This window comes from Triturus cristatus, chromosome 4_1, assembly GCF_964204655.1.
Source record: "Triturus cristatus chromosome 4_1, aTriCri1.1, whole genome shotgun sequence".
Lineage (NCBI taxonomy): Eukaryota > Metazoa > Chordata > Amphibia > Caudata > Salamandridae > Triturus > Triturus cristatus.
Window position 1 is genome coordinate 592535897 of NC_140585.1, and position 26775 is coordinate 592562671.

The 26775-nt window shown below is 41.6% G+C and overlaps 1 protein-coding gene across 4 annotated transcripts in view; it reads left to right on the plus strand.

The window, feature by feature from the left end:
* Window positions 1-26775, plus strand: part of FAM107B (family with sequence similarity 107 member B) — a 271881-nt gene that overhangs the window by 83423 nt on the left and 161683 nt on the right. The window contains exon 2 of one of the 4 annotated variants that reach the window (XM_085652940.1): window positions 7667-7761. The exons of the other annotated variants lie outside the window; for them this stretch is intronic. The gene's annotated coding sequence lies outside the window, so the exon portion shown is untranslated. The remainder of the gene's footprint in view (window positions 1-7666; window positions 7762-26775) is intronic. 4 annotated transcript variants of the gene reach the window in all.

A 26775-nucleotide genomic window follows, 5' to 3' on the forward strand; every position in this document is an offset into this window, starting at 1 on the left:
GCTGTGGCGTGTGCTTACTTTCGAAAAGTTATGACTGTTTTGTTTATATGCTCATCCTTTTTTTCAGCGGTATTCTTTTCCACTCCGACATTACAAGCCAAATTTAGAGTTAAATGTCTGAATTTGATCCGATCCAATCCAGTGCTTTTTTTGTTCCCCTATTTTCTGGTCTGGTTCTACAGCGCAGATACGTGCATTGCCTATTGCTTCCAGTATACTTTCAGTGGGCTTTGGGTCATCCCTCATCAGCCATTGCTGTGTGACTTTGTCAATCGAGTCTTGGATTAGCCCTGAGATGCATAGCTAGTTGGCTGTTTGTTGTATCATTCTGTCTCTATGTGGTTCCTTTGAAGCGTCACATTGTCATTTATCTCATATATGCATTCTATACAGAAGACATTTTTCTTAAAACTTGTAACTGTAGCAGTTAAATGAAAATAGCTAAGGTACTTTTTAAGTGCCCCTATATAGTAATACCTATAGATAATGAAGTGTCATCTCCTGCTTCGGCCATATAGGAGATGCACTCAGAACCGCTGATAATAGCAATCATCCTGATAACTCAGCATAGACGTATGTATTTAGCCCAAAGAAAATGAGCACACATTATTAGACTAGCAAAAGTGAATATGCAAATGTTAATGTTGAAAATGTTCCTTCTCTATGATCTACCTTACCCAAAACAAAAGCACAGTGAAGTTGTTTGCCATTGTTAACTTGCACTTTCAAAAATAGAATTGGCAAAGCCAATAGATCTGGCATTGGCCGGAAGCCGTTTGACTTTGTCAGTGCTTGTTTTGTCATGGGTTTTGTAAAATGTTATTGTTGAGAAGGCCGCCGGTATTTAAAAAAAAAAAAAAGGAAAGTAGCTAAATCCCAAAATATTTTTTTATTTAAAAAAGAAAGAAAAAAATTGCCATGTGGTGTTGACCTGTAGAGCTGGTTTCACCCTTTTTTAAAAATCTTAAACTTCAGTATTATTGTTTTCATTTGCTCTGAATTTATGGCAGCTAATGGACTTCTTTTACAGCAGAACTGTTCAAGTATGGCAATATAAAATTCTGTCGTTGCGGTGTTTGGCCAGATTACATACATTTTCCTATACTACAGACATAGCCAATGCTATTTTGTATTGGGTTTGCTGCTTGTGTCACGCGGAATGGAGTCACAGATTTTGCTCCATTGCACATTTTTTAACCATTTTTTTGCATCTGGGTGAAAACGGAAAAAAACATACTGTGAAGCACATACAAAAACATACGCCTAAAAAACCTAAAATCAGCTACTGTACGCTTTCGTTAAAAACAAAAAATATTTAGAAAACTTTTTTTTTTAACAAAAAACAAGTCTTTTACCAGGTCTATTATTGTTATTATTAATTATGAAAGAGGCACAAATACATCACCTAACCAAGCACTGAAATCACAGGCAATTACAATTTTAATTAAACATGTCTTTAACATTAAAAAGAAGACTGAAGATAAATCATTATACAACCAAGCCCCCAAACAGCAGGCAAAATAAATAGCTGTTTTTTTAAATAGTTAATATGAAAAAGAGAAAGGAACTATTTTAGGTGGATGTGAAAAATGTGCAGCAGCCTTGTGCAGTGAGGTTGCTCAAACTAAAAGGAGTAGTGGGTAAAGGGGGCTGACCCATTGTCCCAGGCTATGTTGGGCAGAAGTAAAATTCAAATGATAATTTAAAAGACGAGTGGGTGAGGCTGATTAAAAGTCATTCTGAATATGCATGTAATTAATGTTTTTTTTTTTTTTTCGAAAAGCAATTGTCTGGGGAGACCGCTAATGCAGTTTCAATGGTCATCCTAGTTGTGCAGTACATTTGCTACAAACAATAGAATCCTGATCCATAAAAGAAAAAATAAGTAATGTAATGGGAAACATGTACGAGATGTGGTCGCTGCTATATTTTTGTAGAACATTTGTTAATTGTTTTGTAGAGTTTTGAAAAAGCACAGGGTAACTAGTACAGTCATGATACATGTAGAATTCGATTGACATGTTCATACCATATTAAAATGGGAATAGAACAGTATATATATTGCCATAGTGAAAATCCATAATATACGGCCACTATGATATTTTTCAAATTGGGCGTATGAATATACATTTTTGGCTTTTTGTTGAATGAGATTAGAATAGTGGAAACCTCCAGTGGACTGCCCTGCTCATAAAATTCAGTTGTTGATGGGGGCTAGTCAGTGTCACTCCCTTGCAGAGTCCTAGATTGGGACACGGGGCGACTAATTAGATGAGTTATTGGCTGCAAAATTTTTTAAGACACTATTGAATGTCAATTGTTATTCAAACAGCCTCCCTTTCTTGTTTTTTCGTTGTATTTTGCAGTAGCGGCTGGTGTTTGCTACGAGTGGCCGGGCTGAGGGTGGATGCTTCATTCCCCTCCGCCCGCCCGCCCTCCCTGGATGTTCCAGCAGGAGGGGACGGGGCTCTCCACCCCTGCAGGCTTCTGCTGTCTCCCGGTCCCTTTCTCCAGTGCTTTCAATGGAGAATTCGCAGTGTATGTACCTGCCGTGAGCTCAACCGCTGGCAGTGCTTGCCTTATCAATAACATTGCCGTGCTCCTTAGAAATGCCAGCCCCCTTTGCTTGCATTGAAGTCAGGTAGGCGCTCCACAGCCGCCGTCTCCCGATGCTTACTCCCTAGAATATATGGCACTGTCTGTCCCATTGAAGCTATAACAGCGGCGGTGGCTTTAAAGCGTCAGTACTTGTTTCACATACCATCCAATTCCACCCTTCCTGCCCTTTCATCTTCCCCTGAATATTTACTTCCTCGGATTCCTGAACTAACCTTGTTCTATTTATCGCCAACAAAATACACTTTCGACTGATGTCTGATCTGTTCGTTTTTCTTTGTAACTTTCGAAAGCAGGTGAATAATTTTATAACTCTTGCTTTTATGTTGTGAATCTTTTTTCCTCCATGATTGACGGTAATTTCTACTACACTTACTTTTAACACGTGGTCCTATCTATTCCCTGTCAGTGCTCCCACCTGTGCATATTTGTATTTGCATTCATATAGCGCTTACTATACAACTTAGGCAAAGGGCACGTTGCATTTCAGTTCAGACGCCAACTAGAGTGCCACTAGCAGTGGGAGGCAGAAAAGGCGACATGGATTGCCCTTGTGGCCTTTGTGTGTGCCACTGTAGTGCTTGCTGCAGTCCTGTTTTTAGGTATGTTGCTTTTATGTTATGGTTTGTTATTTTGAGCTGCATCATGTGTAGTTACAGTGGTCATGTCACTGGATTTTCTGCAGATCTCATCACCGCCCAACCAAATATGCAACTAAGTGGCTACTGGAGTACTAGCAATCTAGCGGAAATCAGTCACCAACATATGAGTACTAAATGAGAAATGATGTATACTAGTGTATTATCCACCTCCAGACTCACCAGACAAAGCCTAAACCCACAAAATAAAGGCACATTCCTTGGCCCTATTAAGCTTGTGCTTGCAGCACAGTGATGCAAGGGAAGGCTTTAATAGCATGAGACCCCAAGCCTGTCCACCCATGCATTGTTTTTTCCATTTTAACCCCTGGCTCTCCTGCTCCCGCCAGTGCCTACAAAAAGCGCTCCAAGACCACTTTGGGTTGAGTCCGCGCTATATAAAACTGCAAGAAAAGCTTTGTGTGTGTTTGAGGACATGCCCCCCCGGGAGCTCCAAGTCCTGGCAAATCAAGCAAAAGCTTATTGCTCCAACTGGGTATGTCTGTGCCTTCCATGCAGTGTTGGGTTGACAGAACACAGAAGCAAATCTGCTCATAGCAAACATCTGGTCCGATGCCTTCTAGCAGTTAATCAAGGTATCAATACATTTCTGGCAAAAAAATCATTATTACTAATGTGCTTGCATATTCATTTATTTCATGTTTTGTTGACCGCATATGAATTGTCTCCCGCCATTGATTACCCCAAACTTTAATATCTTAAATGACGAATGTAATAGATAATGTGCTGCCTGTCTAAAACGTATAAGGTCCCAAAGGCGAGACCTATTGGCTATCCCAATGCTTGTTTTGCAGTGGCATTGCATTACAGGGAGATAGAAAACCTATGGAAATAGTCATTAGCTGTAACTTTGTTTACTATCCTACCAGTGTTGCTGGCATATCTTGCACATTTGTTTATTCCTCTCCTCCGTTGCTGATTGGTTCCTGAGCACTTTTCTTGACATGGCGCTCTGTTGCTGTTTTGACTGTGTCAGCGGTTTTCATGGATGCTTACAGTGAGATGGTGTGCCTGCTTAAAACTCCAGAACTTCCGGTGTTTGTAGTCCTATCGAGTAGAGAGTGGAAGCACGGGTGGATGTTTGCAGACATGTATACCGAAAATGTGCTTTGAACATTTGAGGCCTTGGTTAATAGACCAGGCATCTATGAAGGTTTCTTCAACTCACGATGCAGACAGGGGACGTCCATACTGCTACACCTCATGAAGCTGACGAATTCAGTCCTATAGTTTGTGTGCCACAGTATTTGTGTAAGGTTATCAGCATTCCTGAAGTTTAAATGTAACTCATAATGTTTATATGAGATTTTATGTTTGATTTGTACTATTCAACCTGAGATCACTAGACCTAAAGAACAGAATCGGTCTCGCTTCTTGTTGGTGGAGAAGTTGTTCAAAATACCCTCCTCTTGTGTTCATTTTGATCGGTTATAATACTGCCCATTTGATGTCTTCTTTCGTTTTAGTATTCACTCTCATCTAACCGTGGAATTATGTTGCATAGTCCTTTTTGAAACCATTTCTGGTTTTCTGATGTGTAGCAGATTTCCTTGGCAGAGAATGACATATATGACAAACTTTGAGATTTCGTAATGGTATAATTTCAATCCTTGGTGTTCAGAAGTAAAACCAGTGATTGCTTGAGGGTATCAATAACAGCTGCCACATCTGTAATGGCCCTTAGCCAGTGGAATTCCACATATATGGAGGAGTACTTGTTGCTCTTTTGTTGAACTAACTTGCGCATGCACTAAAGAGTCTCTCAGCTTTTTCTCTCTGCAAGACGAAAATGGACATGGAGAGAGGTAGTTTTAGCTTACTGAGTGTCAATTTTTGGTTGGTCCAAAAGTAGTTACGCATACCAAAATGTTATTATCTTCTTTGCAAAATCACTCTAGAAGGCGTGTTTTTTGCAGTTTTCCTAAATAGCCTCTATTTTCTAGTGTTTCCATCTGAGCCGGTGAACTGGTAAAGTAGCCTTTTTCAATAGATCATCTGGCTGTTTGGGAAATAAGAAGCTGCAGACAAGTATTGCAGCATAAATCATTTTAGTCCAACAACAAATAATTTCTGTATTTACAATATCCTATGTATCAGACTTTTTCCATAATGCTTACGTCGTGTGATGAAGACAGTCTGGCCGACACACGTCATGTATTGTTTCTGCCCTAAAAAACTTGGATTTCTTGCACTGGACCGCTACCTTGTGTGAATGGCTTTATTGATATATATATATATATATATATATATATCCTAATTCACAGCAGTCTGCTGCCATACTGAGAATCAAAAAGTGTGTCAGCCAGTCGGAGTCCGGTCGCTCTATGTAATATTAAAAACCACAATCCTTCCTTTAACAAGAAGAAACGCCGAAACTTAAGTGCATTCATTCCGCCATGATGTGCCATGAATTCATGCTATGAGCTTTGGTATTTCTTTTTATGATAAAAAGTGTGTGTGTGTGTGTGTGTGTGTGTATATAGAATATAACTTACACACACTCTTTCATTCCCCTTTTACTGAGACACGATAGATGTGGCATGCACTATATTTGCTTCTGGTGTATTTAGTTTGCTAATAACATCCTATGAGTGTACGTAGATCTACACACGTTGAGCAGTTGAAAAGCAACTTTAGCCTCTTAGACTCTATTATCATTTTGTTACTGGATTTACACCAAACAACATACTTAAAAAGAGTTGCCATGTGATTTTTTTTGGAGGAAGTATTATAAAAAGCTGCTCCACTCCATTTTTGCATTATCAGTGTGCCTAAGCTATGTTTAAACATGATTGGTACCAGGGCCAGACAGGCCTTTTATTTCACCGGGCATTTACCCGGTGGGCGGAAGCTCTTAGAGGCTGGTTTCAAACGCCCTGGGCCACTCCTGGTGACTGTCACTTTCCCAACCCATGAGGTTAAGTGCAGTAGGCATGGGGATGCTTCAACAGAGAAAGAGAGGGAGAGGTAAGGTAGAGAGAAAGCAATCAGAGAGGAGAGAAGGAGAACGAATGGATGGATGGATGGATGGATGAATGGATGGGTCGGTGGATGGGTGGAAAGAGATTGTGTGAGGAGAAGATGGGAGCTGGGCAGATTCGATCATTTTTGCCAGGTCTGCTCTAGGTTACCCAGTCGGCCTTGTATGGTTACAAGTTTGCCGCTTGACGCGTCCTAGGAGAGTTAACCTTGTGTTTTTGCTTCTCGATGGATGGCTCCCTATATATAGACCTGTTGGATAGCCATAGAAAGTGGTGCGATGGTGATCTCCCTATATTCTAAAGATAGTTATCCAAATCACGTGAAGCTTCTTGGATTAGCAAGATGCTGCTGCTCGCTTCCGCCTGCTCGTTGTCGAGACACGTACACACATCTGAGATATTCAGTTTGGTTCCAAAGAGTCGTCTAACACCATTGCCTCCATCGTGCACATTTGCTAGCCATCTGTGCGTCTGAGAGAAAGACGTGTTTTAAATGAATTTTTCTCAGTTGTTCAGACCCGGGACACTTAAATTAATATTTGGAAAATTGGCAAAAACGAATCCCATTTCCTTAACGGCCAAGACCCCGACTGTGCCATTTGTATGTTGATATTTGAGCATTGTCCATGCATGAGATCATGCCCTGAAAATGTGATTCCTTACATCAACCTGTGTGGTTTCTTCTTCGAAATGTTAGTTCCTGGCTGATGAGGTGCGGTTACAAATTCATTTTTGATGTTTAAGGGTGTGACGTCCTCATCTTGTTGAGACATGGTTTTCCTGAGCTTCTTAGATGGAAGGCTCGGGCTGCCAGCGCGTGACACGTTCTCGCCATTTTCTCTTTGCCTCACCAGCAGTTACAGAGTAATTCATGTAGCTATGATTGTTTTAGGAGTTCTGTATTTTCGGAAACTTTTTTTTTCTTCATACATTCCAGTTGTAATTTCCTACCAAAGTTTAATAGTGCTTTAAAAGTCCTTTCTATTAGCAAGTCAGTTCATAGCAATTCTCTGTTAGTTAATTTCTAGGGGAAAAAACTCTTCGCAAACAGTTGCATCTGCCCTATCAAAAACACATACATTAAAATCATTAATTTAGTTCACAATTGACTTGAAGGTTTAGAGCCTAATTATCTACCTGCCAAAATTTCCTGGCACAGCCCTTGCTGGTCAGTCTGTTTGCGAATCTCGCTGCTAACAGTGCCCGAGCTTCCTGTAAGACATTGAAATAAATATATTAAACATATTTGTGTATGTATGAGTTGTATGCCCCCACAGTCCTAACATTACATAAAGGCAATTAGTTGTGCCCAACTGTTTTTTTCAGTTTATTGTTTTTATTGTTGTTATAGCTTTATTGCTAGTCAAGGTTAAAAGAGAATATCAGTTACAAATACCTTATTTTCAACAGCAAACGTGACACTCTCCTGATGAATAAGAATATTTCACCGTACAGTGTGTGACCAGACTGGCAGTTGCTACACACCAGACGGCAAACTTTACAAGGTATCATCAACATATCTTTCGATAAAACATAACTATCACTGGTCCAAACATTCTTTAGTGTCTACTTTTCACAGATGTTAACACGTGCTATCCTGAGGGCCATATACTGACTGTTCAACTCCTTGGATGCCAATCCGGTGGTAGGGGCGGGTTAGGGTTTCAAATGCCGCTAAGATTTCCCCCCACAACTCTGCAATAGGGCACTTCCTACTGCCTCCTCTTTCCTCCTGTTTTTTATGTTTCGTGTTCATTCTGGCCCATTGAGACACATCTCTCCTCCATCGCCTAGTAGGCAGTGACTGGCCAGCCTTCCAGTGCATAGCTATGTATCTTTTTGCTAGTGTGAGCACAAGTGCCAGGAACCTGGGGCCACCTCCCTTTTGTTGCTAAACACATGAGTCCCAATAAACTTATCTCCGGGGTGAACCTACCATCTCAGGTGTTCCCAGTACCTTGCTATGGTGTTCTAAAGTTGCACTCCATAATCCGGCTATTGCAGCACAATCCTAAACCATGTGCATAAAATCAGCTTCCGCAAGACCACATCTCTGACAACTGTATACGGTGCTAGAGGACATTCGCGCAAGTCTCTGGGGGTGTTGAGTATCTTGCGTGCAGATAGTTGAAAAAAAAAAAAAATATATATATATATATATATATATATATATATATATATATATATATATATATATATTCACTGAAAAAACCATAGGTTTCAGGGGTGTTATAGTTAGCTGGACTTTTCACTTGTACAAAACCATTGAAATTCCCCCGTTATAGTTAGTTCAGCTAACTATAACTCGCGCGCCCGCAATGCACTGCTGATGACGTCACATATTACATCACTCATGACATGGTCAGTGACATCACTCATGACATCACTGATGACATCTCAAATGACATCACTGATGACATCACTGATGACATCATCCAGTGAATGTGTGTTATTCTGAAAATTAAATATGTTTTATATATGTATATCTCAAGGTCGATGGAAGAATAAATGGGTATATAAGTCAAGTGTCTAAATGGATGATTTGTTTTTGAAAAATTGATTGTGTAACTGACTGATTAAGTGTATCATAGTGAATACATGGCTTAGTGAGTAATGTTTAAATATGTAAATATCTGTATCAGTCTCTCATTTTGTGTATAAGTGGCTGCATGGGTTGGTGAGTAGCTACATGGGTGTCTATATAGGTTATTAGTTGGTTTTTTTGAGTATCAGTCGGAGTGTCTGCATGTTTCGGTGGGGGTATTACGTAGTGCATAGGTGCATGAATGAGTGACTCACTGTTTGTATGTGTTGAACACAGTATGTGTGCAGGACTGTATGGGTGGATGAGTGTGTGTATGGGTGTGTTAGTGAGTGAATGACTGTCTCAATAGTGTCTTTATGAGTAACTACATATGTTTTAAACTAGTATATGTGACTATTGGTGTATATATGTGAGTATATGTGAGAGTGAGAGATTGAAAGAGTTCCTGTATGAATAAGTATGTGTTTCTATAAGTGATTGTTTAAAAGACTAAGTATGTGTAAGTTTCCGTAGAAGTAAGTGTGGTGGTGTGTGTATAACTGTATATGCAAGTAAATGTATGTTTGATTCTTTATTAGCATGAGTGACTATGTGTGTGAGTAACTCTATGGATGAGTGGCATTGTGTAACAGGATGTATAGGTGTATGAGTACATATGATGAGTGAGTACATGTATGAGTGACTGTATTGGACTGTTGGTGAATGAGTGGATGTGTATGTGGATCTTAGAATTACTGAAGAGGTGGTTGTAACTGGTATTGGTATGTCCATTGTTTTGAAAATTTTAGTCTCTATTTTTGAATGTGTGTATCAAAGGTTATATTAGGGTGAGAGGAGGTCTGCCACTCTAGCACAAGGATGATGTCATCAGTGATGTCATCAGTGATGTCATTTGAGATGTCATCAGTGATGTCATGAGTGATGTCACTGACCATGTCATGAGTGATGTAATATGTGACGTCATCAGCAGTGCATTGCGGGCGCGCGAGTTATAGTTAGCTGAACTAACTATAACGGGGGAATTTCAATGGTTTTGTACAAGTGAAAAGTCCAGCTAACTATAACACCCCTGAAACCTATGGTTTTTTCAGTGAATTTCTGAGGTTTTTTAAATGCTAATTCCTAACTATAACGTGCCTGAAACCTATGGTTTTTTCTGTTAATTTCAAAGGTTTTTTAAATGCTAATTTCTAACTATGCCTACAGAGATAGGACATGTGAAGAAAGAAGAAAAAATGCACAGAAAGAAACAAAAGAAGTGCAGAAAGAAGCAACAGAAGTCCTCAAATACGAATGTAAGTGCAGGAAGAAGGATAACGTGCAGAAAGAACAAAAAGAAGAGCAGAAAGAAGCCTTGTTGCAAAATCATCCTGTACCCTCAACTTTTTCAGACGGATACTGGTGGTAACTGAGTCTGACTAACCAGTCCTAGAGCCAGTGCTATGTTAAAAGACACTTAGAATACAGTGAAAACACCTACATACACTATGGAACATTATGCGTTGGGGTCCCCCTGTGATTAGCCTTACCTCCTCTATAAGCCCCTAGTATATAATAGGGCATGGGGATTAAAACTACCTCTTAAAACAGGCCACAGGGCGTTTTTGCACACGTTAACTCAGGCCCCGTCCCCTCCTTTCACCATTGTGTAAACACACCCTGTGTCCGTTTTTAGTTGGGAGATTAAGTTCATTTGAGTCCTGAGGGTCCCTAGGGTCCAACTAGCCCACTAGGTACCTCCAGTAAGTGCCAGAGAGCTGCGTTGCAGAGAGGTGTAAAAAGTGGCACGGCCTGGACCACCTCTCTGCAATGCAGCTCAGTAGCGCTTACTGGAAGCACTTGGTGGGCTAGTTAGCCCCCAGGGGCCCTCAGTATTGAAGGGAAATTATATCCCCAATTTAAAACGTGCCATGGTGCGTGTTTGCACACGTCACCTCAGGCCCCGTCCCCTCCCTTCACCACTGTGTAAACGCGCCCTGTGGCTGTTCTAAGTTGAGAGATTAAGTCCCCTTGAATCCTAAGGGTCCCTAGGGTCACACTAGACCACTAGGTACCTCCAGTAAGCGCCACAGAGCTGCGTTGCAGAGAGGTGTAAAAAGGGGCTTGGCCTCAGAACACCTGTCTGCAGCGCAGCTCCCTGGCGCATACTGGAGATGCCTGTTGGGGGCGCGTTTGCAGAGTGCTGCATGGAGGGGGCATGGCCTCCGGCACGATGCCAGTCTTTTATTTATTTTATTTTTTTTAAGAAGGGGGGCTGTGTGGTTCCCCTTCTTATTCTAATTTATTGGCCCTGATGACCCCATCCCCCAGGGCCTGTCTCCTAATTATATTTTTTTGACCCCAATCCCCAGGGCCGGCCACTGTTTTTTATTATTTTTAAAAAATATATATTTATAGACACACCTAGGACATGCTGGACAAACCGTACGTACCTATCACCATGACGATTTGCGTGATATTCATTAAAAGGCGACTATGCATGCAATTAATCCATGTGGAATGTATTTACACCACTAGTGAAGCTCTGACATGTCTGATGCTCTACCGTGCCTAATGCCGGTAGACACCCTTGTCGTTTATTTATACAAACATGGGTAGCTATTGACGGGCACATTTAATACACATGCACACCAAGCCATTCAAAGGGGATTCGACAAAAATTCGACCAAAACTATGCAAGAAACCCCCCTCACAGTTAATAAAACACACATCCACTGCCGGATGTGTAATACTTTTTATTTTACTCTCTGGAAAGGGGACGAACATCACTTGCGAGTCACAGCGCGCTCCTGACAGAGCCCAATGCTGTGTTACACCCACCATTGCCTGCCGAGTGCCACACACCTCTGTATTGTATTCCACTAGCTAGTGCATATGCTATGACACTCTCTAGCCCATGTGCACTGTAACACCACCCCGTGAAAATGTCATCCCACACTTGTCTTCGCACGGGTTATATTGCCCCATCTAACGTGCCTTCCTCGATGCCTATGTTATAACGCACAGTGCTATGCCATACATATTACAATTTGGGATCCATATCTTTGTCACAGTGCATATGCAACGTTACACTCCCCAGCACATATTTTATATTACAACTTTAGAGACTAGTTAGGTTACACAACACTGCCCTGTGCATATTACACTCCAAGGCGCATATCGCATAGCACGCGCTAGTGCCTGTGCTATCTCGCGCTCTCCAATGAATCTGTAATTGCGCACAATGTATTGCATATTATATTTCACGCCTGGTTCATCTTATATCACACTTTTTGGTGCATAGTTTATACCATACACTATATCTAGTTTTCATTTTCAATCGTGCTCTCAGGACTATGTTCTATATAACACTGTGTTCACCTACCCTTTTCACGGGCATTACATTTTGCGATAGGGGGTGGAGGGTCAGGGGGTGTTTTTGCCAAGTGAGCCCGGAGTCACAGTCACTAACGTCTTCTTCTTCCTGAATAAAAGTGAGATTATGCTGCATACTTGTTCATATTTTAAGTAGTTTGCACAGACAAAATGTTTTAAAAACAATAAAGTTTCTAATACCCGCCTTCTCTGAACAGTTAGCTTGCTGCCCCATCCCCCTCCTCCCTATCCTCTGTTGTGTGAATCCATGGACTAGCCTCCTCCCTCCTGCCATGCATGGTCTGATGTGCTGCCACTGCCCTCAGTTTAGTATGATGTACCAGTCCACTCCTCCTGCCCTCCATTGCCCAATTCTATGCCCCATCATTGACCTCCTGCTTAAACTCTGTGCTTAGCTTGCTGCCCCTATTCTCCTTCCCCCTGCCCTCCGATGTCTTTGTGCATGCCCCTGCTCCATCCTTTTTGCCCACCATGTCCCATGGACCTGCCACTCCTATCTACTCTGAGTGTTCTGTTGAGCTGCCACTCCCCTTCCACCTGCCTAGCATTGTCAGATGACTGTAACCTGTCCCTGCCACCTCCACCCTGCCTGTCCACATGCCATGCCTCTATCCTCTTCCTCCTGTCCTACATGGTCCATTGTACTGCCACACCCTTCTGCCCTCCCTGGTCTGTTGTGCTGCAACTGCTCCTCCTGCCTGCCCCGTGTGGTCTGTTGTGAGGCCCCTTCCCCTGAACTTTCTTGTCTGTGCACAGGTCCTGACCCTCCCTTCTATCCTCCATCGTCCTTTGTGCATGCCCCTGCACCCTCCTTCTTGCCCATCATAGCCATTGTGCTGCCACTGAACCCTCCCACTTGCCATGCATGGTCTTCTGTGCTGCCATGGCCCCTCCCACCTTCCCTGTGTGGTCAGTTAGCTGCCCCTGACCCCCTCCCACCTTCCCTCCATGGTCTGTGTGTATGCCATCACAGTCTCGCTGTTGCTCTTCATGTTGTGTCTTGCTTCTAGTGCCCATCCTGCCTGACCTCCATGGCTATCTTGCTGCTCCTGCCCTGCCCCCTTTCCCCCAGCCCTCTGTTTACATGTGCAGACCCCTACTCCCTCCCTCCTGGCTTGTCTGTTCCATTGTAATGCCCCTGATCCGTCCCTCCTGCCCTTTATGGTCTGTTATGCTGCAGCCTTCTCTCCTGTCTGTCCATTATGGTCAGCTAGCTACCATTGCCTCTTGCCCCTCTGTTCTCTGTTGTCCATGTGCATGGTCCTGTCCCCTCCCTCTTGCTTTCTATGGATTGTTGTGCTGCACTCCCGTCCTGCATGCCCTGTGTGGTGTATTGTGCTGCTGCAAACCCTGATGCCTGCCCTGCAGGGTCAGTTTGGTGCACCTCTCCATGTCTCTCCTGTCCTCTGTTATCCAAGTCCATGTCCCTATCCCATTTCCTTCCATGATCCAATGTGCCATACTTGCGAACATTTTGAACTTGGTAAGAGGGAGATTTTGAAAAAAAACTGGGGTATTGATTTTCCTCTTTGAGTTACATTGAAAAAGAGGATATTGTAGACAGGAGACAGATCAAATAAAGCTCATTTGAGCTTAAAAACATTGGACGTTTCCTGGCTGAATCGGGTCTGTTGGCATGTATGGTTGTACTACCATTGCCTCTTCCTTCTGCCCACAATGGTCTATTACATTGCCACAGCCTTGAAGGAGGGTAGATTTTGTATCACAGGGGGCCCCTGGCCCGTTCTGTCCACACCTGAAGTATGAGACCCTTGTCCTTGCCTTGCCAGCCGCATTTGTAGGCCGTATTAAATTGACCAGCGGGTCCTGTGTTGCTATATAATTATCCTGAGACATCCTTACCACTCAGCCAGCATAAAACCCCTGTGTAGGCCCTTCTGTTCAATATGTAGGCCTCTTTGTTAAATTGACCATAGCTCTGCAATTTTAGTGTATAGCAGTCTGAAGGCAGGTCTGCGAGGCCTTCTGCTCCAAACTAGTAGCCCCCACCCTACCCGAGTGCTCCGTGCTCGGTATCAAAGTTCAACATCCCCCTGAAGCTGTCGACATACAGTAGGCTGCATCCTGGACTGGTACTTGCTTCCTGGGCAGGTTTCCCGCTTTTAAGGAAGTGGCAACCGCAGAGCGTCAAGTTAGGAGAACTGAGGAGATTTTATACATGAATATATTGAATTCCTGTACAATACCCATTATTTTCTGCTTGCTCTATGGAACTTACGATAAGCGATTGGCCTGAGAGACTGACCTTTTCACCCAGTCCATTGTCAGCATTAAGTGGGTAAATGACGAAATGTCTGGTAAAATCTGCAGACGAAGCTTTTGGGTAGCATACGTAGGTAGATGTAGCGTGCAAAGGAGCCCACAAAATGATATAAAAAGGGAGCACCCACAGATATCGACGGACAACCTCGCCGTCTGTATGTAGGTTAACAGGCTGTGCAGGTTTTCCCCAAGAACTGGGAGCTCTTGTCTTCCTTTGCTTAAAATGTCTTGCTCTGCTTTGCTTGAAGTATCTTATTCTATTTTACCTATATGAAATGTCATGTTATGTTTAACCATTGTTCTCTTTACTTTTGCATTTAAAAGATGTTGTATTGTAATTGCAGGAATGCTTGCTCTAAGAGTAAATGTGAGTGTCCCTAGGTAACATTTTCCTTGGTGTAACTTGTTTCTCATGATGCATTTATAGATGTGTTTTCTCTCTCTCTCTGTCAGTCCATTAATTGAGATACAGAGAATATCATGACAGCTGTATGATTATCTGGATTCTGTATTTTGTACTTTATGTCTCTATTCTGCGGTTTCTTTGAAGTTGCATCTTCTCATTAAACTGCCATCGTATTCTGCCTCCAATTCCATGTCTCATATGTCTGTTTTCTTCATTTTTGGAGCAAGCGTTCCTAGGCACCCCGGCTCAAATTAAGGTGCCCCTTTTGTCCCTGACTCACTCTCCTGCTCAGTTCTGTGGTGGCTCCCGGGGCTCTGGGTACCGCCCCTAGCTTCCTTGACCCGTAATAGATCTTCCCTCCAACAGCCTCTCTTGCAAGTCCTGTATTGTTGGTTTGTTGCCCCTGCCCCCCTTTCCACTGCCCTCCATAGTCTGTTGTGCTTCCACGGCCCGTCCTGCCTGCTCAGTGTGGTTAAATTGTTGCCTTTGCACCCTCCTACCTGCCTTCAATTTTCAGAGTCCGTGCCCCTGGCCTCTGCCTCTCAACAGTATCCTAATGAACAACTAGATTGCTAACATTCTATATTTATTACAAAAGTGTGGAACGCCTGACATCATCTTGATGTAATCAAAACTGTAATACCTAGAGCATTCCTTTAGAAATTACATATATGAGAGGGTCTTATTGGCATCAAAATTATGGTTAGTGCTCTAAAAGACTAAAATAAGGACATATTTTCTGAGTTTTCAAATAGCGACAAAGCACTTTTAAATTATTTGTTATCTTTATGTTTTTTTATCTAGTTGACAACTTGATTAAATGTTGCACTTAGGGGAGAGGATGTGGTGTTACTTCCAGAACTGCAGACTTTGCAACTGGGGAACCAGGTTGAAGTTTCTGCTTCAGCTCGACATTCTGTTATTCTGGTCAAATCACTTAGTCTCCCCATGTCTACAACCAAAATGAATTTGTTCTTGTGTGATGTAACCAATGCTCATGTAAAGCACTCCAATACCTGACAAGTCTGCACTATATAACACTGCAAAAACACAAAATAATAAGTGTTTTGCACACTTCTGTCATTGGGCTATATTTGGGCTATATCTGGGTGATTTTGGGCTACATTTGGGCTCTTTTGTCTCCGGTGGCCATCTTGGGAGATTTATTTGTTATGAAGTTTCCTAATTTCCTCATGTACTGCAGCCTCCTCAGTCGGAAATGCTTTCAGTTTTTTACTTTGATTCCATCATGAAGGTATTCAGATATGTCACACATTTGCCATGAATTCTGAATGTTAGCACTCTAGTTGCTCATTAGATCACTGTAGTAAAACTACTGTTCACCATGGAAGTCTGCTCCTGGTATTAAAAGTGCATGTTTCAGTCTGCATGTCAGAATTTTTTAATGAAATAGAAGAGGATTTGAGAAGTCACTCAAAATGTGCCCTCATTTTCTTTCTTCAGCATTAATCATAATTTTTATGGCATAATGAACCCCCTCATTGTGTTCCTTTTTAAATTAAATGTTTTAAGTGTTACCAGTTTATTCCAATCAAGATGGCCATACTTTTGTCATAATGAAGACAGTAAGTGCTCTAGTTGTTTTTAAGAACATTCTTGGACATTCTGTCATTGGGCTATACTTGGGCTACATCTGGGTGATATTTGGGCTACATTTGGGCTCTTTTGTCTCTGGTGGCCATCTTGGGAGACTTATTTGTTATGAAGTTTCCTAATTTCCTCATTTACTGCAGTCTCCTCAGTAGGAAATACTTTCAGGATCCTGGTGGCCGTCCGCCATTAAAGACCTGGGACATCAACATTGTAAGTATCCCTTTTAACTGTTTGCTAAATCTAGCATAAAATTCAGAGGGGATTCCATCAAACCCACTTGCTTTGCCCGGGGGAAGACTATTAATAGATAGCAATATTTCGATCCATTGCGGAGCCTCAGCTAGACTATTTCTGTCGGATTCGGAAAGCTCAGTCCATATAACCGTATCCAGGTAATCATCAATTTGGGATTGGTTTTTACAAGTTTCTGTATAGAGATCCGAATAGTATCTTTTAAAGCAGTCTCTTATTTCTCTAGGATCTTGAGTGAGGCCTTTAATCGGATCGTTAATTTCTTTAATGTTACTATCGGTTTGTTCTTGTCTAGCCCGAATTGCAAGATGATGACCAATATTTTCCCCCATCTCATAGATTTTTTGTTTATAATGGGTAGCTTTCCTAGCTGCTTTATTAGAGAACACTTCTATTATTAAATTTTTGGAAATGGCTACATCCCTGATTGCCTTTTCAATATTATTATTAACCTGGATAGCCGTAATAAGTTCTTCTTCTTTTTCGGCTAATTCATTTTGTAGATTTTTTAATTTTTGCTTTTCTTCTAGGTTATTTTTAATAGAGAATCTCAGAGTTTCTCCTCTAATACCTGCCTTGAGGGTGTCCCAAACAATTTCAAGTGATGCGCTGCCAAGATTATTTTCTAGAAATTCGGGAATCCATTTCTCTATAACTTTACAATATTCTGCATTTAACAGAAGTGCCCTTTCAAAAGTCCACCGATTGTGTTTAGATTCTATTTTACAGGTGTCAAGACAAATAGTTAAAGGGTTGTGATCGGACAACACTTTAGGTAGTCGATCAATGGAGCTATGTATTGCTAAATCATGTGAAGCAAATATGTAATCCAATCTTGCAAATTTGAGATGTGGGTTTGAGAAGAAGGTGTAGCCTGGATTATTTGGGTTCTTCAATTGCCAACAGTCAGATAAACCATGTGTATGACATAGTTCATCAAGTGCACTGAAAACTTTCGGTTTTCGACCTACATACTTAAACTTATTGCACCCCAATGCCCAGTTTTGAGGAAGATTTAAGTTAAAATCGCCACAAATAATCAAAGGTAATGGCCAGTGGGCCAGTTCGTTAGATAAGAATTCTAAAGGTCCTGGGTCGTCATCAACACACCCATATACTGAGCAGATGGTTAATTTTTTCCCCATACCATATTTGCATTCAGTGATTGCCCAACGCCCAAATTTGTCTGCTATTGATTTGCCAAATTGGAGACCCCCACTACGGGCTAAAATTGCCACTCCCCGTGTTTTGTTGCTCTGAGTTGTCGCCGTGATCACTTTGTATCCAAGAGTTTTTAAGACTGGAATTTGTGACCTTTCGATATGGGTTTCCTGGAGACAGACAATGTCTGCCCCGATTGAGCTAAGACATACAGCTGTTCTCTGTCTTTTATTTGGGTCATTTAGGCCACATATATTAATGGTTAGGATTTTAATTTTACTCATTTTGAAGCGTTTAAGAGTATTGGTTTAACAGTCCAAATCGTTACGTCTGTATTCCCTCCCTGTCTTGCTTCCCCCCCACACCCCGTAAAACAAATGAAAACTGAATGTGTATATGTAGGAAAAAAAACCTGTGTCCCATTCCCCACCCCCGGTTCCCACCCCCCAGTTCCCTTAAGTGAGGCTACCCGGTTCAGGCTGAGCCGGGTTGTGGGCATCATTGTAATCAGGGTACAACAGACGACGGCTGACCTGATTTATATATCATTGCTATGTAGATTTCTGTACACCTCTCCTACTAATCGTTTATCCCATATTTTTAATTAACCTTCCCCATATGTCTAGCTAAGTTTGGGTTAGAAAGTTCAAAGCGGTTGCAGTTATTTGTTAAGTTTGTTTTTTTGCTAGAGTGGAGATTTCTCTTAAGTATACTTCAGCTTGGATCTCACTGGTAAAGCTTCTTGTGTTGCCTTTAAAGATAATCTTTAGTCGTGCAGGATTCTGCAGATAAACAGTAGCCCCAATCTTTTCAAACGGTGTGAATAGTTGTCTCATCCTCCACCTTCTTTCGACCGTAGTGTGGGCAAAATCTGGTCTGCAGAAGAACGCAAAGTCTTTGAATTCTCTCTTTTTTGTTGGGCGTGCAAGATCAAAAACAGCTTCGCGTAACAGAAAATTTCCGAAATTAACAAGGAACGCTCGAGGGTATTGTGTTGAGTTCTGCATTCGTTTGGGGGGTATCAAAGGAAAACGATGAGCCCGATGTATTTCTTTGTTAAAGTCCCACATTTGTAATTCCGGAAAGGATTCTTTTAGTAATGTAATTATAAACCCCCGTGGATCATGTCCCTCGGAGTTCTCAGGAATCCCAAGAAATCGTAGGTTATTTCGTCTGGCTCTGTTTTCTTGATCTTCCACCTTTGTCATTAGATCTTTGATTATACCATCTTGTTCTTTCCCAAGCGTTTGTAGAGTAAAGACATCTTTCTCAAGGTTTTCGGTACGAGTTTCCACGGAGGCCATTCTGTCTGAGATCTCTAGACAAGTTTCTCCAACTTTTTGTATTGCACCTTGTAGTTGTTGGATGGCTGTATGATTTTTCTTGTTATCATGTTTGACCTCTTCATGAAAGTTCTTGATTGATTTCAGGACATCGCGCAGAGAAAGTTCCGGTTGATTTCGGTTGTCGTCGTTTATCTCGGTTTGAGATATCATAGGTTTTCGCATTGGTTTTCGCAAAGCCTCCCCCTTGGGACTTGGATTGATGTTGTATTCTTGTATGTTGTATTCTTGTGGTAGGATATTCTTTACTTTAAGATTTGTTTGTTCAGTATTACTCCCTTGGTCTGTAGTATCTTCCGTTATCAGGTTAATTTGTCTCCTTTGTCTTTTTTGTCTTTCTTTTTTTATTTCCTTATTTTTTTTTTTTTGTGAAATTAGCGCTGAGAGGGGTGTTTGGTTTCTTTGAATCGGATTCTGGTATTTCTGAATCTGAGATGATAAAATCAGAGCTTGTCTGTTCCAGTCTCCGTTGTTCACTTGAGGTTGAGGCGCCAGTTTCATAGACTTCAGAGTCAGAGCTGGAGTCGAGATCATGCTCCTGTGACACAGAGTAAGGTTTATTATGTGTATTCTGCTCATAATTCCGATCATAATTTTGAAAGTAGTTGGTTTGATCCGGGCCCTGGCTGGCCTTGGAGTTAAAGCGGTCAGAATGAGGATTATTTCCGGGGTTTAGCTCTTTTAGAGTTGCAATAGCTTTTGATGGGATAGTTTCTATTTCCTGTGCCCCTGTTTGTACGGATATGATCTTGTGTTGTTCTTCAGGTTCATCTAATTCATCAGGTTCATCGAGTCCGTTCAAGCCGTCTGGTTTGTGTGACTCTTTATGTATCTCTTTTGATTCTCCTTGTGCAGTAATCAGCACTCTGCACGTGCTGGGTGGGCTTTCTACACACTTGTTAGTTAGAGGGCCGGTGCCTGTGCCCATACCTCCTGGCCATATGCGGTTAGATTTCATGTCATGACTGGAGTGGAGGTGTTCCTGCACAGGACCAGAAGGGATTTTAGAAATAGAGTTGAAGATATTAGATATCCGGGGTTGGGAGGTATCTAATTGTCCACTGCTTCTTGCGGCAATTTTTAAGTTTTTAATCGTCTGCAGCCGTTTCGCTTTCTTCTCAAGCAGATCTCTACTTTCATACTCGTCGCCAATCTTGCCCAGGTCCGTGTCCTTCTCCTTACCCATATCCGTATCATTATCCTTGTTTTTTTCCTTGGTTTTGTCTTTTTCTTTGCCTCTCATTTTTACTTTAATTTTGGACTTATCCTTCTCGGCTTCCATATCTTTGTCTCTCTCTGTCATTTTTTCCCTCCCCATCTTAACCCTCAGCCCTCTTGTTTCTGGTCGGCTAGGGCCGCTTTGTATCTCCAGGGCGGGTTGAGTGCGAACGGGGCAAATGGAGGCATCCTTACACACCGATGACTCCCCTTCAATGCTAACGCCGTTAGCATCGCCTCCCGAGCCTGAATCGGTTTTTTGCTCCCCCTGCCCCCTCTGCTCCTTGCTCAAGTCCTGTTCCATGCTCGCAAATAGCTTTGTATTTAGGCAGGTGATTATATTTTTTAGCGTTACCCTCTGTGCTTGCGCGCCTCTAGTCAAACACTCACCTCCAAGCAAGTTGTGCAGAAGGGGTCTTAATTGTTGACGCCACCGCTTCCAGTATCGGGCTGTCCCAACAAGAAGTGTATCTCCCAGAAAGCAGGAGAAATGGGAGAAACGAAGGCTGAGGCGCAGCATCAGCCAGCACCAATCCCTGTAGCGAACACTGCTGGGTCAGCGTCAGTGTCAGCGTCAGTGTCAGTGCACCGTCAACACCGTCTCTCCCGGACCGTAGATCGCCGACCGCGGACCGCTGATTGTAGAGACAGAAACATACGCGGACACAAGCCACTGCCGCCGCCGCCGCTGCAACAGATGCGTTAAGATTCAACAAGCGGATTGACAGGTAAGGCCTCCGTCAGGCTCCGTCAGGCTCCGGGGATCTCTCTCCTTTCCTCGAAGCAGCGGATGGGCACTAGCGAAAATAATTGTATTTCCTAAGAAAAATAAAGACCCAACTGAACTAGGGGCTTATCGCCCAATAACCCTAATCAACAACGATTCCAAAATCTACTCTAAATTACTTGCCAGTCGGATTGCCCCACTTATACATAAAATCATTTCGGGTCGGCAACATGGATTTGTTCCTGGCAGATCTACCATCGATCATATACAGAGGGTTATCACACTCTTTGACATTACCGAGGTGACAGGAGACCCTATGGCACTGATATTACTAGACGCTGAAAAAGCGTTCGATAGGGTCTCCTGGCAATTTCTATGGACAGCTATGTCAAAGTGTGGAATAGGGGAAACCTTCATCAATGCAATTCGTATGATGTATCTTAATCCAGAAGCAGCTGTGATGATTAATGGTAATACATCAGAAAATTTTAAAATAACAAGAGGAACAAGGCAGGGTTGTCCCTGCTCTCCTTTGCTTTTCGCTATATACATAGACCCTTTTATTCGGAAACTAGAATCAAATGTCGCAATAACACCGGTGAGAACGCCTCATGGGGACACAAAAACATTAGCATATGCTGATGATATTGCCCTAACCACAACCAATCCCACCAATGCAATACATTTAATTGAAACAGAGGCTAAACACTTTGGCGAAATCTCAGGTTATAAATTAAATGAAAATAAAACTCAGATAGTTATTAATAATCAAATTAATTGTGCTGATGAAAGGATTGTTGAAAATGCAATCTATTTGGGGGTAAACATGACAGCTAATCTCAACAATCTAGTTAATTTAAATTTGAAACCACTTTTGAAACAAACAAGCTCATCACTGAGGAGATTACATAATTTACATCTAACAATTATTGGAAGGAGTAATTTAATAAAAATGGTATTTTTTCCTAAATTCTTATATTTTTTTAGAAGCATCTGCTTAATTTTTGACCAACATATTTTTAAAGAACTGGATTATATATTTTCTAGCTTCATTTGGGGATACAGTAGATCACGAAGAGCAATGAAATTCATCAATTTACCAAAAGATAGAGGTGGTCTCGCCTTGCCTAACTCTAAGGTATATTGGTGGGCTTGTACACTCAATTATTGCAGAAAGCTCCTAATCCCAAATCCATCTCTGAATTTTGCAGGTAGAATTTCTACCCCACAAGAACTTATCTTGGGGACCGCTTCGGGAGACCATCTATGGCGTTTGACCTACGACTGTCACTTTAAAAAGGTTCGGTTCAAAACCCTTAAAGGAATTTACACAGTATGGTGTAACGTACGTAAATTATTGGGGATTGGTAGATTTTCATACTATACTACAATTGATGGTAATCAAAACCTCCCCACAATTTTTACAGATTCATGTATGAAACGCTGGGTTACATTAGGAATTATAAAACTTGGTTTACTCTTTAATATATCTGGGCTTAATACATTCGAAACACTAAAGAACAAATTCCAATTAGACCATCGTGATTTTTATAAATATTTGCAGGTTAGAGATTTTTTGATGAAAAAAGGGGGCGGTAATTCAGCTTTCCAGACAATACCAATTATAGATACCATTATAAAGAATAATACAATTAAAATTGGTGAAATATACAATAACTTAATCACTAATCTGCCTGATGATCTTGACAAACATTTTCAGATTTGGCAGGATAAATTAGATATTTCTAACAACTCAATTCGGTTGGCATTTAATCTTTCGCAATCAATTTTAATTTCAACAAAATTACAGGCTCAATATTACAAGACTTTCTTTCAGCTATATTACACCCCCAAAAAAATATCAAAATGGAGCCATGGAAAGGGGACGAAATGTCCAAGATGTGCGTTTCTCGAAGCGGACCTAATGCATATGCTTGCTACTTGTAATGAACTCTCTGCTATTAGACAGGATATCTCGATCTTCCTTTCAAAAATTATTAAAAAAGATATTGAAATAACAAATGCAGAAATAGTTTTGGGTGTCGTGGAGGATTCCCGACCGATTAGAACAAGGGGATTTATATTTATTTCAATGTCAATATTGAGAATTTGTCTTGCATCGGCCTGGTTAGATCCACAACCACCCTCATTCCATCAATGGCGGGCTCGTCTACTTGCTACTTATAGCTTTGAAATTGCAATCTATAAATGTAAGGGTTTGAATAAAAAAAAGAAAGGCCTAGCTATTTGGGATCCACTAAGAACCTGGATTCAAGATGCTGTATAACTAAGATCAAATGAAGCTGTATTTATTTCTGTAAAAATGTATGTTTATGCAAACCAACTGTAAAGCCTGTAACCTGTCGGGTGGGGGGTGGGGGTCTAGGGTCATGTCTTAAAAATTCAATAAAGATTGTTTATAAAAAAAAAGGAAATACTTTCAGTTTTTTACTTTGATTCCATCAAGAAGGCATTCAAATGTGTCACACATTTGCCATAAAATCAGAATGTTAGCACTCTTTTTGCTCATTAGATCACTGTAGTAAAGCTACTGCTCACCAGGGAAAACTGCTGCTGGTATTGAAAGTGCATGTTTCAGTCTGCATGTCAGGATTTGAGAAGTCACTCAAAATGTGCCCTAAGTTTTCTTTCTGCAGCACTAATCATACTTTTTATGGAAAAATGAACCCCCTCATTTTGTTCCTTTTTAAATTAAATCTTTTAAGAGTTACCACTTTAATCCAAGCAAGATGGCTTCAGGTGTGCCATACATTTATCATAAGTAGGACGGTTAGCGCTCTAGTAGTTCTTTGGAACACTCTGGAAAGCTGCAGTAGAACACAAAGGAATCAACTGACAGTCTCTGCCCTTGTTGGATGTACATGTTTTACTGAGAATGTCAGACTTCATTCTCACATGACTGAGAAAGATAATGTGAATTTACAGAAAATAAGCTCTCAGTTTAGCTTATAGATCACCTTCCAAACCTCTGTGGTAAAAGCATGAGAAAATATTTTTCTCTCAATCATGATATCCCAGCAGAAGGCTTTTTCACATGGTGAAATCACCTTAGAACATACCACAATTCCTAAAATGAGTATGGTACCATCAACAAATGATTTATAATGTAACTAAAGTCTTAAAATCTTCTATTAACTGCAATGCTTTTTAATGAGGTGCTATCATGTATATTGGTCCCAAGATGGCTGCCAACACTTCTTGGATGAAGTGCTGACAGCCAATCAGATCTCAGGATGAGATCTGTGGTTAGGCTCCGCCCACATATATATATTGATTTAAATGCTATTTTCTCAGGAACTACTGAACAGATTTACACCAGACCTACAAAAGGCACTTCCTTGACCTGAGGACTACCTCTCTGCCAAATTTCAAGTAACTCTGTTCAGCCGTTCGGGCTGTAGCTGTGTCTAAAGGTCCTATGGAAAAATGCATGGGAAAAACGCGTTTTGGGACCCCCCTTTTTTCTCAGCCCCCGCTTGACGAATCCCCCCCGAGACTTTTAGGGTAGGAGCGGAGCGTAGCGCCCCACCTATTTTGAAAATTTCGCGAGGATTCATCGACCGGCGCCAAAGTTATTCCAAATAGAATGTTGCGGATTTCCTATGGAAACAGGGTCCTAACTATAACTATCTACTGGCGACCGCCAGTAGATAATATATATATATATATATATATATATATATATATATATATATATATATATATATATATATATATATATATATATATATAATTTTTTTTTTTTTTGTTAAATCTGTTTATTGAGTAACTTGCAGCAATTGTACACAAAGCCCCAGAACTGGGACAGGCAATACCATCATAGCATGTAATGTTACAAGCAATTTTTTGTTTCCCATTGTTCATCCCGTAAACAATTCAGAACAAAGAACAAGCCCTCATGGAAACAAAAAAAAAACCCCTCCCCCACCCCACCCGGCACTTTAGGAGATATTACTTTATTCAGTTGTTGAATCCTAAACCTCTTAGCCACACATGAGTGGTACTTCTTAAAGGGAGTCCCAATTTCAGTCATCTCTGGTACGGCCCATAACAGTGCAAATAAAAGGGGTCACTATAAGTCAGAATGGCTTAGTAAACACAAAAAATGTTGAACTCCCCCCTCCTGTCCTATACGTAGGCGAGCGGGATACAGCATGGCATACGGAGTGCCCTTGGATTGGAGAAATTTCTTAACAGTTCCGGACTCCCATCGTGCAGGCTGGACAGCAACCGTAAAGTCAGGAAAGAAGGATGGTGAGTTCCCATGATGCTCAATGGTGCCCTTTTCCCTGGCCAACCGCAAAATGACATCACGGTCCCTATAGTTTAATAGGCGAGCAATTATAGGCCGTGGAACCGGGCACCGGTCTCACCACCAGGAAACGATGTGCCCGCTTTACTATAAACATGGTGGATAAGTTCTCAGGGGCAAAGATATCTTTTACCAGAGTCTCAATGTAGGTCTCCATCCTCCTAGTGTTCGAGGATTCCGGCAGGCCAGTAATTCAAGGATTATTTCGGTGAGATCGGGCCTCTAAATCCTCGTTCTTTGCCTGAATTAGCACCAACACTTTCTCCATGTTAAGGGCCTTGCCCGCGACCTCACTTAACCCATCCTCAGCATAATCTTTGCCAAATTGTGTGTACCTCTTAAAAAATTAGCAAACTTCAATTTTGACAGACCGTCTTGTATTTTGACCCTCATTTGGCAAGATAAGGAGAGAAAAGACAATGCCAATGTTCTACTGCCTTGGCTACATGTTTTTTTGTTCAGTAATGCATGACATTAAATGCATAGTAAGTTGCTGAAGTTTAACACTTCAGAGATCTACCATTTAATAACGTGTCTCTCTTACTGAGATGCATCAGAGGTCATGCTCTTTGAGGCACACTTACTACTGTGTGCTTACAGCATAGCGGAAAGGTGCAATAATGGCTGCTTTCGACATGTGCTATGAACACACAGCTTCTCCATTCCCTGCCACTTCCGCTTGGCGATTGTCTTCATTTCATAAAGGCGCAGACCTTCGGTGTGTCATTGTAGTACGCCTGAAGCTGAGCAGTGCCCACAAGGACTCCTTTTTTATCACCTTTTCTTTCAGTCCTTCAGTTGCTCTGCCACATTGAGAGCAGTACATGCATGCTGTTCCAAGAGCAGCACAGTTCGTGGAAAGGAAATTGTTATTTATACGGGTAAACATCCGTGTGTTCTGCAAAGCAATCTGGTTGACTTCTTGGACCTGCTGCACTAGGCTCTCTGACTTGCAGGTGGCTCTGAAACTCTTTACTTAAATGTTTTACACAACCTGGGGTTACAGCAGTGTTCACCTGGGATCAAAGTTATCCCTACACTACTTCCAATCTTCCTCTGCAGGAAGCAGTGCACTGTTTCTCCACCCTAGCCTGTTGCAGCGAGGTTGAGAAAAGGAAGTTGCCACAGTGCCAAGCCAACAAACAGTAAGTGTTGTGGTTTGTCGGCTCTGAACCCTGTTAATCATCTAACCACAGCAGCCAGATTAAACAGCTGAAAAGGAAGGGAAGTGTAAAGCCCTCAGGATGAAGTCCGACGTGAGC